General features: G+C 52.8%; 1 long non-coding RNA gene across 1 annotated transcript; it reads left to right on the forward strand.

The window, feature by feature from the left end:
- The first annotated feature begins 5,274 nt into the window (after positions 1–5,274).
- LOC138916339 (uncharacterized) lies at positions 5,275–17,559 on the forward strand. Its single transcript, XR_011423537.1, has 2 exons — positions 5,275–8,318; positions 10,390–17,559. It is a non-coding gene; the product is annotated as an uncharacterized lncRNA (long non-coding RNA).
- The last annotated feature ends 2,713 nt before the right edge of the window (positions 17,560–20,272 follow it).

Genomic DNA, 20,272 nt, shown 5'->3' on the forward strand with positions numbered 1-20,272 from the left:
TTTTTTTTTCATGTTCTTTCCTTTGTCTTGTAAAGAAATGATTCACATACCCATGCCTTATAAAATTAGCCCTAACCCTCAACTCGAGGCAGCAGCAGGAGCTCTGACTGCCCATGGGTCTTGTCCCCACGCACCAGCTCTGCCTGCCCATGGGTCCTGTCCCCATGCCAGCGGGGACAGCAGAAGCGGCAGCAGAAGCTCTGACTGCCCATGGGTCCGGTCCCCATGCTATTCTATACTATTCTCTACATAAAAGAGCACTACTGCCAGATCTTAAGAGTCTAAGAAATCTTTCTTTCGACTCCTTGGCTCATCGACCCCGCATCACTCAGGGGGACTTGGGAGGTTGTGGTGGGTGCGCCGGCTCAGCTCGGAGGGGCCTTGCCTGGAGGAGCCCAGAGAGGGCTGGCGGGTGGAGGAGCAGCGCCCAGCCCCGCCGCTGCCCGGAGGCCCCTGCGTGCCGGCTCTGCAGGGCGGAGGGAGAAGGCCTGAGGCGGGGCGGCCGGGCCGGAGCTGCAGAACCGGCCGCAGCCGCACCTGGAGGCCCTGCCTGGGCCGCGTCTGCACGAAGTTCCTGTACGTGTTTATCTGATTTAAATATTTCCGTTCAAGGATGACTTTTGATCTCCTGCTTTGAGCTACTGCATGCCGTGCGCTGTTCAAGGTGCCGGCAACACAGCAGGGAGCAAGACTTTCAAGCAGGCTTGGTCTTGGGGTCAGCCAGGTGGCGGAATAGTTAGCTTGGCGTGCTGTGCTTCAGCAGCCTGGGGGTCCCGGGTTCGGATCTTGGGCAGGCGGACCTATATACCGCTCATCAAGCCACGCTGTGGCTGCATCCCACATACAAAATGGAGGAAGATTGGCACAGATGTTAGCTCAGGGCCAATCTTCCTCACAAAAAAAAAAAAAAGAAAGAAAGAAAAGAAAAAGAAGTCTTGGTCTTTGTAAGACTTCTAAAAGGGGAAGACAAGACAACACATAGACAAAAACATAACTTCAGATGCCAAAATGATCAGCTCTAGCTTTGATTCCCAGCTGCACCCTTAGGGGCAGACACTGTCTTGTTGGCCACGAATATCTATGTTCTTCCACAGCAGTCGAACCTCAAGTTTTACCTGCGTGCATGGCCACTTAGAACAAAGACTTCATTTTCTCAGCCTCTCTTCTTGCTAGGTGAAGCAATTGACTAAGTTGTGGCCAATGGGATGTGAGCGGAAGTCAAATACAAAATTTTAGGAAGTATCCTTAAAGGCACAGGGCATAATCTTCCTCCTTTTTGCTGCCTGGAATGTGGACATAATGGCGGAGCTCCAGCAGCCACGTTGGACCTTGAAGGAAAAATAAACTATTTTGTTTCGTCTCTGGTTCTTTGAGGTTTTGTTTCTGTTATTCATAGCTGGACCTAATGTTAGCTACTGTTGTCCCTCTTACTAACTGTAACTTTGGGCACCTGGCCTAACCCTTCAGTGTCTCCTTCTCCTCAGCTGTAAGAGGGGACTGATTCATACGGTCGCCCTATGTCAGCAGCTTTCAAACCTGAGCATGTGTCAGAATTGCTCAGAGGGTCTTCAACACAGAATGCTGAGCCCCACCTGCAGAGCCTCTGAGTCAGTAGGAAGTTGAAAATTTGCATTTCTAGCAAGTTCTCAGCTGTTGCTGCTGCTGGTCAGAGACCACACTTTGTACCTGCAGCCTCGTATGAGCACCTCTGTGCCCTACTGTCAGCCCCAGGAAGGGCATTACTGAGGTCCAGACTGCACACCCAAGGGCAGCACAGCTGGCCTCAGCAACCACGTGCTGCCAGTGACCCCTCACCTCTGTGCCCGCTCCTGGGCCTCCCGGGCCCCGAGCCCTGGTTTCTGGGGGAGTGAACCTGACTCAGGTGCTATTTGCAGGGCATTCCAGTGGAGGGCCCATGGCCCGTCCCCAGGAGAGAACTCTGTGTATGAGCCTGGCCTCTCACCCACTCCTCCACTTGCAGGGAAGTGACGCCCACTCCAGTGAGTCCTGGGGCAATCCGTTGATTGGGTCCTTCAGCAGAAGCACCACCTTCCAGGCCCTCCCTTCTGCCACCATATGTTGTCCTGCTATTTGTGGTGGTAAGTGGGTGGGGACCGCTCCCTGGCAGGGCCTGCCAGGTGGTGCGTGGGACTGGGCCACAGTGCAGGCATGCGCACCTGCCATAGGAGATGGCATTTCCGTGCTTAGGAGTCACGTGAGAGGTAGAGGGCAAATCTCGAGGCCAGGCTGTGCCCTGCTCGCGGGAGGGGCCTCCGTCTCCCATGCCGTCTCCCATGATCCTCTCCTCTGGAAGCCTGGGCAACAGCATGGGGGCCAGAAGTTCTCTGCCCCACTCCCTCCAGGCCCCACCAGCCTCATCCAGGGCGTGGGTGTTAATATAAGCGCCGCACAGTACAGGCCAGAGCGGAGGGCCGCTGAGACACACACGTGTCCTTGAACTAGCGGCTATGAGGGCAGGCTCTGGGCCAAATCCCTGCTCTGGTGCTCTGTTACACCCCAGCTGTGTGACCTTGGGCGATGGGCTGAACCTCTCTGAGCCTCGGTTTTCTCATCTGTAAAATGGGGGTAATAGCAGTGTCTATAAACTGCATTGATCAAGGTGCTTGGCTGTAAGCAACATAAACCAGCCCCGCTAAGTTAAGCAGGAAGGCGTTTCTTAAGAGGATGTCGATGTACACCTTAGCCGCCAAAAGACGGGCACAAGCATATTCCCAGCAGCACCCTTTGTCTGTCACAGCCCCAAACTGGAAACACCAAATGCCGTCCATCACAGAGAGGGAAGCCCACTGTGGGGCATTCCCGCCGCCCAGCAGGCAGGATGGAGAGACCTCAGCCACACCCCACAGCGTGAATCTCACCAACAGGACGCGGAGTGGAAGGAGCCAGGGAGAAAGGGTGCACGCTGGTGCCTCCCTTCCCATAAAGCTCAGAGACGGGCGAAGCCACCGGGAACCCGGCAGCCACGGCTTCCAGTGGGAGCACTGGGGAGGCTCCGGCCGTGGGCTGCGTCCTGCTGCCTGATCTGCCTTCTGGTGACTCGGGTGTGTTCACTTTGTCAAAATCCGTTGAGCTTCACACTTAGGGTCAGTGAACTTTCCTGTAAGTATGGATGAGTAGATAAAACGTTACATTTGATTTTTTAAAAAAGGCACGTTTGGTTGCTCACAGAAACTCCGGGAGGGTCAGTGAGCTGGGCCTGAGGGCCACATAGTCCAGAACAATGCCCAAGGCCCAGCTCTGAGCTGGTCTAGGGTGGCACCTCAGCTGCTCCGGAGCCAGAGAGGCCAGGTTCGACCCCCTCTGCTGGTCTTTAGCTCTGGAACTCTGGAAAGGTCACTAGACCTCTCTGAGCCCCTGTTCTCAGCTTATCACTGTCAGCACCGAATCCTGCCTGGGAAGCCCGGGCCACTCACTTGGGAATGGATCCTGGGTGTCCCCACTCCTTGGCATCACAGCCCCCAACTCAGAGGCCAGGGTGAACATGTCTGCTTGGCCTGCCCTGGACACCTGCCCACACCCCAGCTGCAGGAGAGGCTGGGGGCAGAGGCTGGCACAGGGGCTTCCACAGAGCTGCGAAGGTGGGCGCTACCAGACAAGGGCAGTGTGTCCCCACGCGCCCCCCGAGATTTACTGATGGGGGAGAGGCTGAAACACTGCCATTATTATTTTTAAGCTCCCCAAAACGATTCTAAGGTGAGTGAGAGTTGAGAACTACTGCCTGAATCTTTATCTTTGAATCCCGAAAGCACTTTAAAGGCAAACAATGAAATTATCCAAAAGCCCCAGAGCCTTTAGAGTTCCTATCCGTTCAAATCTAGCACTAATATATCTTGCTTTAAATTAACCTAATATGTGATCATCTAAGCTTAGCAAACTCCGCCCTTGTGGGATCATTTGACAAAGGACTTGTTAAATAAAGTCTGTCTCGAAGTGGCATTTAGCAGTTAAAATATGGCTCGGTTTCGCTGTGTCGTAACTGCCTTAAACAGTTCCCGAACGAGGCGGGCTCCGGAAGAGCGCGGCGCTGTGTCCGGGAGCAGGAGGGCTCCGTTCTGGGGCTTTGATGCTCTGGGGGGTCAGCGGGCCACACAAGACCAGGTGCCAGGCCTCGACTGTACTTGGAGTTCGTGGAGCATGAAAAAGAAATAAGGAAATGCAGAGGAGGGGCAGCTCACTCTGGGAACGAAGCTGAGACTGCTGTCACTCAGGATCGCCAGGTCATTGCTTCTTGCTTAAGTCACTTTTGGCCATTCTTTTCTTCCAGAGTTGGAAAAGGCGACTGTTTGAATTTCCTAGGGCTGCCCTAATAAATTGCCGCAAACTGGGCGGCTCTCAGTGACGCCGATTCGTTCTCCCATGGTCCTGGGCTCCAGAAGTGTGAAGTCAAGGCGCAGGCAGGCCTGCACTCCCTCCCATGGCTCTAGGGGAGGGCCCTTCTTTGCCTCTTCCAGCTCCTGGTGGCTCCCGACATTCCTTGGTTTGTGGCCACACAGCTCCCGTCTCTCCCTCCGTCTTCACATGGCTTCTCCTCTGTGTGTCTGTGTCTCCCCTTCTGTCTCTAATAAGGACGCTGTCGTTGGATTTAGGATCCACTCGGATCCACGATGATCTCATCTCAAGATCCTTCATTACATCTGTGAAGACCCTGCTTCCAAATAAGGTCACCTTCACAGGTGCTGGGATGTGATGTGACTTTGGGGGGCCATAGTTCTATCCGCTACACCCGCTTTGTTCAAAGCGTGTTTCTACATTGAACCTGGATTGGTTCAGGGTTCTGAATCACAAAGTATGCTAGGACTTAGCTCTGGATTCCAGATTCAGCAGAATGTCAACTTCTGAAAGGCCTTCTTAGAGATGGCCTCCCCTGAGCCGGGGCTGTGATTCTCAGACTCCAGCGCTCTGCTTCTTGTAGGTTGAAATACAGACCGAATTGAGTAGGCCTGGGGTGGGCCCAACAGTCTGCATTTCTAACGAACTCCCAGGTGATGCCCATGCTGCTGGCCCAGGGCCCCCACTTTGAGTAGCAAGTGTCTGATGAGTGTGAGAAACACCTGGGCCCCACCCCTAGCCATCCTGATTCAGGAGGCCCATTCTCTCCAGGGGACTGTGATGCAGGCAGCCTTCCAGTCACCTCCTGAGAACCTGGTCCGGCAGCCCCTCCTTCACGCCCAGGAGCGAGGCGAGGCAGGACTGAGCCCAGCCTCTGAGCTTCCCATCTGTCCTCCCGAAGTCTGTCCTCCGGAGAATCCCAGAATCCCTCGGAACCCTGGAGGCCGAGGGGTACTCCAGCTTTGGTTAGGAATTCCAATAGAGCTAAGGATCTTTCAGGAGAAATCGGCACTCTCCCCGCCCCCTTGCTCCCACAACCTTGCCCTCCAACCCCTCGCTCTGGTCAAGTGCACACTCCTCTACTCAGATGAGCCCTGAGCATGTGCCGTGCCGGTTGCCCCTTCACCCACACAGTGGGGACGGCCCAGACGAGGGCACATGTGGCACACCTCCCTCAGCCAGCCGGAGTACGGCAAGGCCACCAGCACAGGGGCCGTGAGAGCAGTGGAGAACCGGGAAAAGACCGTGGAGCATTATAAGTGGCTCCCAGAAAACCGCGTCGTTTCCTCAGCTGTGTCACTGAGAGCCCTTGGCAGTGTGGCAAATGCAAGTTGTCCTTTCAGGTGGGCAGCACCAGAGGAGAGTGATGGAGAGACCCAGGGGAGACGAGGTTCCTGTGCTCTGTCACCCTGCCTGGGGGCTGAGGAGGTGGCTGGGGAAGGGTGATCCGAAAGCAGGGGTGCAGTGACCATGTCCCTGCTTAGATGGATGCAGCAGTGTGCCACCTGGCAGAAGACGCATCACATGGGGACTGCCAGGCCTGGGGACCAACGACGTGACTGAAAATGAGGGCAGACACCTCAAAATTGCACTGCTTGTCTTTCAACTTTGAGATTGCTCATGCAATTGTGAGAAGGAAACAATTATCTGAAAAGAGCCACCCATTTAACGTGACCCGGACAGGGTCCAGCTGGATGTCACCCAAATCTGACGTGAAATGGGATGGAGGGCATTGATGTCATCTGCAAACAACTACAAATTCCTTTACAAGAAAGTCATACTCCCCAGAGGAAGCATTTGTTCACGACTGATTGTCTGTGGTTCGCTGGACGCTGCTTTGACTTTCCTCACCATTCTGTTTACCCTGGCTGACGGCCAGCTGGAAGTGCTTTGCCTAATGTTTGGCTGATGTCAATGTTGACCTTTCCAGGAATGTTTCCAAACCAAGCATGTCTGGATGGCTTACCACATCCCTGTCTCTGCCCCCCACCACCTTGGGTCCCCCGGTAAGGAATTGGCTATTTTGGGCGAGGGAAGATGAGACGGCAGCGTTTCCACAAAGGCAGCTGAGCCTGATTTGGGGTGAAGGAGCTCTGCGCGATGCCAGGAGACAGAACACAGCACCTCCACTGGACAGCAGCACTGTGTACCCAGTCCATCCGTCAGAGACTTACAGGAGGGAGGAGGGAACATGGTGACCGGTGACTCGTGTTCTTTGACATTAGGCAGAACTGGCCCTGTGGGTGACAGTCACAAAGAGGAGACCGATTCCACAAAAGGAATGACTTCTGGATGTAATGAGCTCCCTGTCACAGAAGGTATGCAAGCAGAGAGGACAAGGAGACCATTTCTATTTAGGCTCTGCTATAAGGAACATAAGGCATGGATGCTAGCCTTGAGGAGTCTAAAAGTCTCCTGGAAAGACAGCGTGGACCTGACAGTAAAAGGGAATATTAAGAGTGTGCTGATGGAAGTGGACTGTTGCTGTTTTTCAAATGAGTCTCCCTGGCAGTCCTGCTTCCTCCGGGGGAGTACCTCTCCCCAGCCCCGTGGCCCTGGGGGGCTGTTGTTCATGTTGCCCTGCCCTGCCTCAGAGGACTGATGGGGCCGACACTCCAAGGGAACCAGAGACGGAAGGTGCAGGAGCCAGCGAGCATCCTGAGGACGCTGCTTGAGCCCCGGGCCAGTGGGTCACGTGAGCCCGTCTGAGTTGGGTTTTCTGTGCCTTGCAGAGTCCTGGCTGGTATGCTGAGCACACAGTAAATGGTGTGGCGTTTCTTCTAGTTATTGGAGTCTAGCGATGGGTGAGAAGGGGCTGGAGGATTTGGACAGTTTCCCAGAAGGGCTTATGATGGATGGTAATGACTGGACCATCAAGGGCAGGTCCTCTGTGGGAGGGACCCAGGCGTCGACCCCTAAGCAGCTGAGGGTTTGTAGCAGAGAGGGAGATCCATGGAAAAGCAGGTGGGTGCGCTTTTCCCAGTGCCCAGTGCCCAGGAGCCCTGGCGAGCCATGTGGGGGCCCCGGGCAGGAGGTGCTGGGGGTGTTTCAGCCGTCCTGGGGGGCGGCCCTTGAGGACCCTGTGCAGGGTCTGCCTCTTGAATCAACCACGCTGATTCCAATGGCCCACAGTTGGACTTCCTTGAATTCTGGCTCACTTGCCAGGGCCATGCTTCAGCCAGAAGCCCCCTCGGAAGGCTTTGCTGGGTTCAGAACCCAGGCACTCTTGCTGCGTGTCACCAGCGCGATTGCACGGCCAGCGCCGCACTTGCTCTCAGCCACACGGAAGGCGAGGGGCAGGTCTTTGAAGGCCTCTGTCCTGGGCGAAGCTCGACGCCGCCCACGTCTAATACAGAAGCGGGAGTTACAAGTGTTAACATAGCGTTTCAAATCTGCAAACTCGCAGTGTTGAGACAGTAGGAAAAGCCCTGTGGTATCAGCGTGACTCCATTTGTGAGATCTAAATTTTGTAACAATCACTGAGAGGATCATTGAGAAGTGCTTTGAAACTGACCCAAGGAAACTGTTCATGTGACTCTGTCCCTGGGAGGTGGGCAAGAGGCCACAACCTGCTCGTATCGTTATCTCCTGCTGCGTCACAGGCTACCCCCAGCTGAGAGGCTTGCAGCAAAAGGAACATTGACTGCCTCCGACGGACCCTGTGGTCGGGACTCAGGAGGGGCTCAGCCGGGCGGCGCTGGCTCAGGGCCCCGCAGGAGGTTGCAGCCAGGAGTCAGCAAGGGCTGCATCTGCCGCAGGATCAACCTGGGCGGAGGAGCCACTTCCAAGGCGGCTCACCCACGTGCCTGGCGGCTAGGCCGGCTGCTGGGGGGAGGCTCAGCTCCTCACCGAGTGGCTCCTCCAGAGCACTGGCTTCCCCGGCGGGTGACCCAAGGAGAGCAAGGCAGAGCCGCAGCGTCTGTGTGATGGAGCCTGGAAGTCGTTTCTGCCGTATCTCATGGTCCCAGGTCAGTCCCACTTGGTGGGGAGGGGACTCTGGGTGTCAGGCAGGAGACAGCGTCACGGGAGCTGCCACCACAGTGCCGCACAGTTGGCCCCACTTGGGGGCACTTAGTCCTCACTCTTGTGGTTTGGTTGAAGAATAGTTAGAAACTTCTCAGCTTTTGAATGCAAGGAAGCAGGCTGACCCCTTGCCACGTGCCAGACTGGCCCTTTTAAGCACACTGGGTGAAGGGCCAGGAAAAAGTCTGCATCAGCTGCTCGCCCCGAGTGCTCAGAGGCTGTCCACACCTCTCCCTCCGAGCGCTGGTGTAGACAGCTCTGTCTGCCACACGCCCTCACCTACCGACATGGGTCGTGCGGGGCTGTGGTCACTTTATCCTCTGGCTGCAGGGTTAGCACGGGACCCAGGTCTGGCCAACTCTGGTGCCCCATTTCCCTGCCCAGAATTATGGAGGCCATCAGAATCCCTCCACAAAATTCAGTCTGTGGGCTCTGGAAGAGAGAGAGGCTCCCTCTTAGTCTGAAATCATGATCTGAGTGTTCCCCACGTGCACTTGAAGCTGCCGAGAATGAAGAGGGGAAGGAAAGAGACTGAGACGAGATCTGAGGCCTGGATCCAGCTCTGACCGAGGCTGGGAGATCCATCTTTGTTCTTTCCAATTCTGTGAGACAATAGGTAGTAAATGTCTTTGGGGGTTGCTTGTTCACTCTGGCTCCAGTTCGTCTGATGTGGGATTCCATCCTCATAGCTAGAGAATCATGGATTTGGTAGAGGGACAAACGAATGCACAGCAGACTCCACTCTTCATTACAGCCTTCGGTGGACTACAATCCATACCCTACTGTCTCCAGGCCACAGAAACAGCCTTTCTTCTCAAGAAAAAAAGCTAACAAAAATTAGGAGCGAACAGACCTGAAAGCAAGCACAGCTGCCTCCTGGTTTGCACCAAATGCTCCCGCGTCACGCTGACCCCACCCAGAATCGTTTTCTCAGCATCCAGCTGTCCCCGGGCTCTGTGGGGGCACAGGCTGCTTTCTGTTTTCACAGCCAGCTTCTGAGTGGCATTTACAAATACAAATTTGAAAATGGCTTGTTAGGGGCCGGTTGGGTGTTGCAGCGGTTAAGTGCGCACGTTCTGCTTTGGCATCCCGGGGTTCGCCGGTTCGGATCCCGAGTGCGGACATGGCACCGCTTGGCAAAAGCCATGCTGTGATAGGCGTCCCACATATAAAGCAGAGGAAGATGGGCATGGATGTTAGCTCAGGGCTCGTCTCCCTCAGCCGAAAGAGGAGGATGGTGGCAGATGTTAGCTCAGGACTAATCTCCCACACACACACACAAAAATAATAATTAATTAATTTAAAAGAAAAAAACAAAGAAAATAGTTTCTTAAACAGACTAAAATCTGTAAAGCCTGTTCTGTTAACAGTAGCCCGGGCTGGATGGGTCCGAACCACAGCCAAGGCTTTGCCTGCAGCACCTCCTTTAGCCCCGCCCACCCAGGGAGAGGTCTCTGTTGTCACCCTGGTTTTACAGGCCACAAGACTGAGGCCCTAAGAACAGGTAACCTTCCCAACGTCACAGGCTGCCAGAGGGGAACACTGATCTTAACACCAACATGTGTAACTCCAGCATCTGCACCCTGAAGCATCGACACACACACTCTTACACCCTCACACCCACACTCACACACTTGTCTCTTGCCGCCTTGGGGACCTGGACGGGCCGAGGGCTGGAACACAATGTTCTCTCTGAGTTATTAGCCATTAGGGACCCTAAAGACCCCAAAACCTGTTTCCAAGCAAGCCCGGGCAGGGGCGGTCCTCGGAGCGAAGCGGGTGCCCAGTGCGCCGCCTCGTGCTTCCCAGGCCACTTGTGCATGTCTAATTGTGTTTCTGTGTCGAAAGCGCAGGCTGTGCTCGACAGAAGCTCGTTAGGACCCCGGCCAAGGGCTTGTTTGTGACTTTGGTGCTGAATGGAGAAAGGGCGGGGCAGGGTTCCCGCTCCAAACGGGCCTCCCGCTGAGCGCGGCTGAGTGAGGTCAGCACCCTCACCTGTTTCTGCTTGCTCCCCAGCCTCTTTATTTCGCTCCTGAGGGCAGAAGGCAGAGAATCCGTGGCTAGCAGTGGGCACGGGAAGCAGATTTTTCTGGTGCTTCCAGAAGCAGAGCAAGCCGGCTAGTCCCTCTCTGCAGCGAGACTGAGCTGAGCCAGCGCAGAGAGGCCCTTCACCACACAGGCCCGGTGACGTCCGCCCCAGCCAGCAGCGGTGTCCCGCCCCCGCCGGGAGGTGCGTGTGCCAGCTTTCTCAGCCCTGGACATGCGGCTCCGCACAGGCTCCTCGGGACCCTTGGAAGAAACCTGAGGGTTCGCTTGCAGCAGGGCAGCCTGCCGGCAGGAGGACCAAGGATTGGACGAGCCAGAAAGAGCGAGGCCTCTATCGTACGCCCAATGAGACGTCAGCGGGAGGGAGGACGGGGGAAGGGGTGACAGGCACAGGTGTGTGGTGACAGATGGTAATTAGTCTGTGGGTGGTGGACACGATGTAATCTACACAGAAATCGAAATATAACAATGTACACCTGAGGTTTATATAACGTTACAAACCAATGTTACCGCAAAAAATCCCCCAAAACAGTAAGATGAATCTTCTTTTCTAGTCACGTTTGTATCAGATTGAAGTCTCTACATAAAGCCGCACCAAAACAATGTGGCATTTAGAAATACTTGGCTAACTTTTTAATTAATTTAAAAAATTAAATTAACTGATTAAATTAAATTAAATTAACTGGTTCTGTTGCGCAGCCATCACCACCATCCGTCTCTAGAACTTTCATCTTGTAAAACTGAAACTCTGTCTCCATTAAACACTAACTCCCTGCCCACCCCGGCCCCTGGCACCCACCCTTCTACTTTCTGTCTCTATGAACTCACGACTGGAAGTACCTCATATAAGTGGAATCCTGCAGAATTTGTCCTTTTGTGACTGGCTCATTTAGCTCAGCATAATGCCCTCAAGTTTCATCCGTGTTGGAGCGTGTGTCAGAATTTCATTCCTTTTCAAGGCTGAATAATACTCCACTGTGTGGACATAGCACATTTTGTTATCCATTCATCCGTCAAGAGACACAGGTTGCTTTCACCTTTTGGCTGTAGCGAATAATGCTGCTATGAACATGGGTGTACAGACATCTGTTCATGTCCCTGCTTTCAATTCTTCTGGGTATGTATCTAAGAGTGGAATTGCTGGATCATATGGTAATTCTATTTTTAATTTTTGGAGGAACCGCCATACAATACACAGTTAAATTTAATGTCGATTCAACATTTATTGAGCATCTGTTATGTTACCGGATGAGACAGTGGGGCCTCTAAGGACCTCACAATGTAGAGGAAACTGTAGATGTGTGGAGAACAAAGGCATATGAAAACTAGTCACCCTCTCTCCTACAACTGTGATAGATGCAGGGCCACACAGGGCCCCCCGGCCAGGCTCGGCACACAGCCTCACGTGGAGATGAGCAGCCGACCACAGGAAGCAATTGGAAAAGGGATCCCTTCGTTAACATGGGTCTGTGCCTGCTTCCCTCTGGGCCCCAGCTGGATTCTGTCTTGGCCTTTTAGGGAGAGAAGAGGGTGACACCCGTGAAGGGACAGCCCTCCCCAGCCCATCTGCCCATGCCAGCTGCGTGGGAGAGCGGAGAGAAGCGATGCTTTGAAACACAATGCCCAAGACAGACTCAGAAAGGAGCTGACGCTGCCATGCCCAACCACACCAGACCGTTCCTCCATGGGCCAGACGTGTGCGCAGCCTTGCGTGACACTGGGTGACAGTGTGCCGTTGACAAGCCCTAAGCCGTGTCCGGCTCTGTCCTGACTGCTCCACACGCCTTAGCTTATCTGCGTTGGGATGCAGACGGAAGGAACAGTGTTGAAAGCTTGCCTGAATGGGGCAACAAAGTTTCCTGCCCTCCACGTCCAGGAGAGCAGTTTACTAGACTCCCGGCCAAGGCCAGAGGGTGAAAACCCCATGCAAAGAGCGGTTCCTAAAATGAGCCAGACAGAAGCCAGGATCAGGTGTTCCCTGGCCCTCGGAGACTCGGGAGGGACAGGTCGTGCCAGCTCTCAAGTGACCTTACAGAAGGGAAGATGGACTGCTTAAGCTAACTCCTGGTAATTCAGACTCCAGACCACCAGGCTCCAATAACCAGAACCCCTGCAAGCTTGTGCCCCGCTGGCTGATGGGGACTCACCACGACCAGCCTCAGGCCCCATTAAAAATTCTAGACGTGCCCTCTGTGTCATCGAGGAAAAATAAAAAATAACCTCCGGCTTGGTTTTAGTGCTTTCGATTCTATTATATCTTAACACCCTGAATTTTGATGACCTATAATGTGGCTTGTAAGCTGAGCCTCCACTCAGCCAAACATGCTATCACGCATTGCCCCATCTCCTGAATCTTAGGAATGAGGGGGCAGCACCGGGGCGGAGCCCACAGGGTTAGGAGGACTGCAGCCACAAGGAAAGTGAGCCACAGCCAAGTGTGGGAGCCGGCCATGCGTATCTTCTTGTCTTCTTTTGTGGATGGCGTCATTTGCAGCTGAGACACAGATCTGAGCCTGGCTGAGTGCTGGCTCGTTTGTCTGTTTCCCTCCCGGAAGGGGAGAAGCACGGCTCAATGCGGTGACGACGTCTTAACCAGCTGCGGCTTTGAGGCCCAGGCAGTAACTTCCCCGCCAGTTACAGCTCAGCGGCCCCGTGAGGGGAGAGAGAACTCATCCTCCAGCCTGGGAGTGCCCTGACCCAGCCCACGACAAGTGACTCATTTACACACCTCCCAGAAGCAGCAAACAGCCTGGCCTCTCCCATGCTTGGGCTGAGTGCTTATGATACTGTCAGCCCTTTGTGGCCAAAATTCCCTTTTCCCCAAGTATATCCAACAGGATGACTCACTTTCCATGACCCAAGTTAACCCAACACACGCAGATACAGGCACAGGGTGATTCAATCCTCCCACTCTGGAGGAGGGTGTCGGGGAGTATAAGAAAGAGGGGTGGGGGCAGGTGGGGGAGTGGTCTGATTCCCACTGTCACAGCCACGAGAAGAAACTAAGTCCCAGGGGCTGGGGGCAGAGGTGGGCATTGCAGTGCTGTGTCACTGTCACCCGCAGAGCTCAGACTTCCCAGGGAGGATCCTGAGTCAACATGTGCTGTGACCGGACAGCGGCTTTGAGGTTGTCCACCCATCCCACAGCCACAAACGCTTTCACTGCATACAGGCCTCTGCTCAGTGCTGTGGAGGACACAGTGTGCTTGGGAACGGGTCCTCCCTCAGCAAGCCCACAGTAGCAAGGGAGATAAAACTACAATAAAGGCGGGAAAGGATCATTTTCCAAGGAGAGGTGCCTACTGAATGTAACAGACACTGTGGTTAACCTTCCCTTCTTACTGATACAACCCTGATCTTAGGCAGGGATGGAGTAGAGATGTCTAGATTTCAAAGAAGATAATCCCTTTCTTGGAGTGGGCATGTGACCCAGTTCTGCATGATAGAAATATGCCAGAAGGCTTCTGGGAAAGATACTGTGGCCATCCTTATTGAGACCACACATCCTGTGGCCTTGTGGTTTTGAAGGTGGTATGATGGCTAGAGCCACAGCAGCCATCTTGTAACCAAGAGGCAACAATCTTTTTTTTTTAAGTTTGCTTTTACTTATTTATTTATTTTTTTGAGGTAACGTTGGTTTGTAACATTATATAAATTTCAGGTGCACATCATTATATTTCGATTTCTGTGTAGACTACATCATGTTCACCACCCAAAGACTAATTACCATCCATCACTGTACACATGTGCCCTATTGCCCCTTTCACCTTCCTCTCTGCCCCCTACCCGTCTGGTAACCACCAATCTAATCTCTATATCTATATGCTTGTTTGTTCTTGTTGTTTTTATCTTCTACTTATGAGTGAGATCACACGGTATTTGATTTTCTCCATCTGACTTAATTCGCTTAACATAATACCCTCAAGATCCATCCATGTTGTCACAAATGGCAATATTTCATCTTTTTTTATAGCTTAATAGTATTCCATTGTGTATATATACCACATCTTTATCCATTCATCTGCTGATGGGCACTTAGGTTGTTTCCAAGCCTTGGCTATTGTGAATAATGCTGTGACGAACATAGGGGTGCATGTATCTTCACACATTCATGTTTTTGTGTTCTTAGAATAAATACCCAGCAGCAGAATACCTGGATCATATGGTTGTTTCTATACACTAACAATGAAATAACAGAAAGAGAAATTAAGAATATAACCCCATTTACAATTGCAACAAAAAGCATAAAATACCTAGGAATAAATTTAACCAAAGAGGTGAAAGATATGTACACTGAAAACTATAAAACATTGTTGAAAGAAATCAAAGACACAAAGAAATGGAAAGATAGTCTGTACTCTTGGATTAGAAGAATTAGCATAGTTAAAATGTCCATATTACCTAAAGCAATCTACAGATTCAGTGCAATCCCTATCAAAGTCCCAATGACAGTTTTCACAGAAATAGAACAAAGAATCCTAAAATTTATATAGAACAACAAAAGACCCCAAATAGCCAGAGAAATCCTGAGAAAAAAGAACAAAGCTGGAGGTATCACACTCCCTGATTTCAAAATATACTACAAAGCCATAGTAACCAAAACAGCATGGCACTGGCACAAAAACAGACACACAGATCAATGGGACAGAATCGAGAGCCCAGAAGTAAACCCAGAATGGACAGCTAATTTTCGACAAGGGATCCAAGAACATACAATGGAGAAAGGAAAGTCTCTTCATTAAATAGTGCTGAGGGGCCTGCCCCCTGGCCGAGTGGTTAAGTTCGTGCACTCCGCTTCAGTGGACCAGGGTTTCACTGGTTCGGATCCTGGGCACAGACGTGGCACTGCTCATCAAGCCATGCTGAGGTGGCGTCCCACATGCCGCAACTAGAAGGACCCACAACTAAAATATACAACTATGTACCAGGGGGCTTTGGGAAGAAAAAGGAAAAATAAAATCTTTAGGGAAAAAAATGTTGCTGAGAAAACTGGACAACCACATGCAAAAGAATGAAAGTAGACCATTATCTTATGCCATGCACAAAAAGTGACTCAAAATGGATTAAAGACTTGAATGTAAGACCTGAAACCATAAAACTGCTAGAAGGAAACAGAGGCAGTATGCTCTTCGACACTGGTCTTAGAAGCATGTTTTCGAATAGCATGTCTCACCAGGCAAGGGAAACAAAAGAAAAAATAAACAAATGAGACTACATCAAACTAAAAAGCTTCTGCACAGCAAAGGAAACCATCAACAAAATGAACAGACAACCTGACAATTGGGAGAAGATATTTGCAAAGCATATATCTAATAAGGGGTTAACATCCACAACATATAAAGAATTCATACATCTCAACAACAACAAAACAACAACCCAATTAAAAAACGGGCAAAAGATCAGAACAGACATTTCTCCAAAGAAGATGTACAGGTGGCCAATACGCACATGGAAAGTTGTTCAACATTATTAATTATTAGGGAAATGTAAATTAAAACTACAGTGAGATATCACCTCCCACTGGTCAGAATGGCTGTATTAAGAAGACAAGAAATAACAAGTGTTGGAGAGGGTGTGGAGAGAAGGGAACCCTCGTACACTGCTGGTGGGAACGCAAACTGGTGCAGCCACTATGGAAAACAGTATGGAGATTCCCCAAAAGATTGAGAAGAAGCAACCATTTTAAAGACCAATAGGCAACACAATGAGGATGATGGAGGAGACGGAAAAAATTTGCCTGGGTCTTCAGTGACTTGATTGAGTAGCTGAATCAATGCCTTGTAGCTCCAATCTCCCAATTTCTCACTGTGTGGGAAACACACGCTCCGGATATCCTAAGGCTATTTTGGATGGATTTCCTGTTACTCCCAGCCAAAAGCATTCCCGATTGTTACATTGAGACATTGGGGGAGTATGGAAAAAAGAGAGACTAATTTTCAGTTGAATGGATTAGGAAACAAAGATTAAGAGGCACTCATTTAGGCCTTAACCATGTGATTTGTATGTAGGAGGCTGGAGAAAAGGCATTCTGAAGGAAAAGGCCATCTATGCAATGACAATAATAGTAACATCATTTATTTAGTAATTACTATGGTCCAGGCAGTGTTCTAAGGACTCTACACATACATTATCTCATTGAATCCAGCAGTAAACCAACGAGAGAGAGATTAACATCAAGTGCATTTTGCAGAGGAAATAGCTTCAGAGAGGGTAGGTAACCTTCCCCCTAAGTGGCAGAGGCGAGATTCAACTCCAGGCTGTCTGACCCCAGAGCCTTTCTTCTTAGCATGCACACATTTATCTTAATCTGAGGGTATTTCCCAGATAAAGTGATATGTAACCCAAAGTTGGAGGATGAACAGGTGTCAGACAGGCAAAAAGTTGGGGAAAAGAAGTGCAAGGGAGGGGGGTATTTGTGGCAGAGGTGGCCTGGGGCGGGAGGTAGGGCACCCCCGGAGGCGATGCGAGCACGTGGTTATTCACTGCCGCCCTGTTTGCAAGAGTAGAGGAGCCAGGGGATGGAACCCACATGTCCGTCAGAGGAGACTGGTCAAGTGACTGCTGTGCAGCTGTGTTAGAGAACGAGACGTCACGCACTGGTCAGGAAGGCTCTGCAGGGCGTGCGAGGTGAGAGGCAAGGCGCGCAGCAGCGTGCTATTGTGCTACTTTTCCTGTCAAGAGGCAGACAGGGAACAGGGGTTTGTAATCACTTGTGTAGGCATAACAACTCTGGGAGGAGAAACAAGACACAGAGACACGATCACCTACACGCATGTGGCACTGCATCTTTGAACCACATGAATGTTTACCTCTCCTGGAGAAAAATAAGAGAGGTTCAAGAGAGAAAGTACATGCAGTTGGGGGGCCTGCTGCGAAAAGGGTCAGTGGTCCACCGGGACGGGTGTAGATGGGGCAGGTGGAGGGAGAGGCAGACGGGTCCCAGGACCCTTGCGGAAGAGGCCAGGTGCTGAGACAAGAATCCGGCCTTTTCCTATGGGTGCTGGGAAACTGGAATGCTTTTTTTAAAAAAAATGTTTTTTAAGGAAAATTTCAAACATGCACAAAAATGAACAGAGGAGTATGATGGATCTCCCTGTGCCCTTCACTGAGCCCCAGCAGTCACCCTGCCCCAGAAAAAGGGATCATTGCAAAGCAGATTCCAGACATCACACAAACCCCTACTTCCTCGGCAGTGTGTGTCGCTAAGAGCTCTTCTTTAACATGAGCACAAGCCACAATCACATCTAAAGCACTCCCAGGAACTCCTAAATATCGTCAAGTATCCAGCCATATGTAAGTTTCTGCGATTGCCTCATAAAGGAATGTTCTCCGGGTGGATTGTTCAGTTCAGGCCAATTCAGGATCCCGCCGGGCCGGCACGTGGCACTTGGTCAGCGGCCTCTGTGGTCTTTCGGGTCCTCCTGCCTCTGTCTTCCCTTACTCTTTGCTGGCTGAAGAAGCCAGGCGAGGTGGCCTGCCTCTCGCCAGGCGCACACCCAGAGTGGTGACGTGCTTCCCTGTCCCTGTGCTCTCTGTGAACGGGAGCTCCAGAGCGTGACTGGATCTGGGCTCGCTTTTTCTCCTGTTCTCCTCCTGCATTACTGCTTCAGAGACGGTGCTGGGCACTACCTGGACGTGTGCGAGGCCTGGCTGGCTCTCCTCCCACAGTGCTGACATCCGTCCAGGCTTTCCCATGTTGCCAGCACCAAAGCTCGAGGGAGAGGAGAGCCAGGAGCGGGTGTGGGTTTTGGAAGGTCCCCTGTGGCTGCAGTATGGAGAACTATGCTTTGACTCCATCCTCGGGATTTTGGGGAGGTGATGGGGGAGACCCTTCTAGGTCTGGCCTGAGGTGGTGGGCTGGAGGGAAGAGGAAATCTTTGCAATATTAAAGAGATGGAGTTGACGTCATTTGGCCAGTGACGGGCTGAGCAGCTGAGGGAGGATGTGGCTGGAGCAGCAGGGTGCCCCGCCAGCCCTTCTTTGAGGCCATTGAGGTGGAAAAGGTGAAGAGGAAGAAGGTTGAGAGGCAGATGGTGAGTTGCGCTTTGGGCACGTGGAATTTGAGAACCTGCGATACAATCAGGAGGGACGTTTAGTGGCAGCTGGCAAGCCAGAGCCGACTTCAGAAGAGAGGCTGGGGACGGTGAGGCAGACCCAGGAGGCAGCAGAGCTAGCTCGCCACCGACGCCCCGGGAATGCGGGAGATCTCAGCGGGACCACAGAAGCCAAAAGAGGAGAGCTCGCGTTTACGAGGCACCCTGATGAGCAGGGGCCCTCGATGGAGCCACGTGTTGGGGATCCGCGGCACAGGGGCTGGTCGTGGTCTTGGGGAGGAGGCGTAACCGCGAGGGGCAGAGCAGCCCCGGCGCAGGGAGGGGAAAGGGAAGCGAAGGCGTCTGCTTCCTAGACTGCACTCGGATAGAGCCCTTCCACGCGGACGGGTCCGACCCCCAGGAGAGCTGCAGGACAGCCTGCAGGGGCACGGGGCCCACCCCACGGCCCGCCGACGCCGCTCCCGGGTCAACACCCACAGACACTCGTTGGGACCTGCGCCAGGGGCGAAGAAGGGTCCCAGCAGCCCCGCGCTGGCAAGCACCTGGCTCCGCCGCGACGTCAGCAGGTGTGCTGCCCACACTCTGCGAGGTCGCGAGGGGACACGCTCGGAGGGGGCACGGATGCGCTCTGCGAGGTGGTGCGCAGACACGCTCCAAGGGGGCCGATGCGCTCTGTGGAGGCCCGTGGGGGACGCCGCAGTCCCCAGTTCCCTCCGCCCTGTGCCCAGCCTACAGGATGCAAGACGCTGGAACGCTCCATTTACAGAAGTTCAAGGGCAGGCGAACCAATGTCCCGCGTCAGAGGTCAGACAGTGACGACTCTGGGAGGAGGTCGGGGTTCCTAGGGGACCAGTTCTGATCCTTCGTGACCTGGGGCGGGTGGCACAGGATTTTCCTCTTGAGCAGTTCGCTGCTCTGCGCGCGTGCTGGACTCCACTGAAGCTTTCTAAAAAAACAGCCACCTTGAGAGGCAGCCGGACGGCGAGATTAGCCCACGCCGTGCCACGCCTCTCCTGCTCTGCCCCCCTCATCCTAGTCACCCCCACCCCTTCTGCCTGGGACACCTCTTGCAGCCCCTGCTGCGTCATTTTTAAAAAAGACGTTAAAGAAAGCCACGCGGCATGTCCAGCTCCCTCTCTGAAGGCTCCCCAGCTGGTTGACTTCTCTTAAAGAGCAGTAGGGAGAGAAGGTGCTCAGAGATGGTGGGAGGCCCAAGGGGCTAAGTGCCGTGGAAGAAAGCAGCACATTCCAAGCTCTCCCCCTGGGTAGGAGGCTGGGCCACTGTCTCAGGGCTTCCCTCAGCCCTCCATCTGCTGGGAGGGACAGGGGCTCAGACCGTGGCTCTGGAGCACGCGCCCAGCGCTCACCCTTGTCTCTTGCAGCCACCCCAGGCTCGGAATCCTGGGCGCCGTGGAGGATCCCTTTCATGGAGGGGTGCATGGCGAGTGGGACTCGGTCCTGTCCTTCCCGCCTGGGCTTGTTCCCACTGCCAGGGGTTCCAAAGAGTTGGCCATGATGTGGGCTTGCTGGCACTCCCAATTAAGGACAGTGTGTCTTCACCACACATGGCTGTGCACGCGTGTCATCACATGAGGCCCTCAGGGAGGGGCTGCCCAACCTTCACTCTGAGACCGTGGCCTACAGTAGTTTTTGTGGGGCAGGGGGGCTAAAAATAGCCTTTATTCCCCTATACTGATGGCCAAGATAGCTGCTAATTTGATTTTCCTTTTAATACTCTTAATTTAGGACGCAAAAAGTTGGCAGACTTAGGCAGTCCCCAACATGTTTCTTTTTAATTA

This window comes from Equus caballus, chromosome 11, assembly GCF_041296265.1.
Source record: "Equus caballus isolate H_3958 breed thoroughbred chromosome 11, TB-T2T, whole genome shotgun sequence".
Classification (NCBI taxonomy): Eukaryota; Metazoa; Chordata; class Mammalia; order Perissodactyla; family Equidae; genus Equus; species Equus caballus.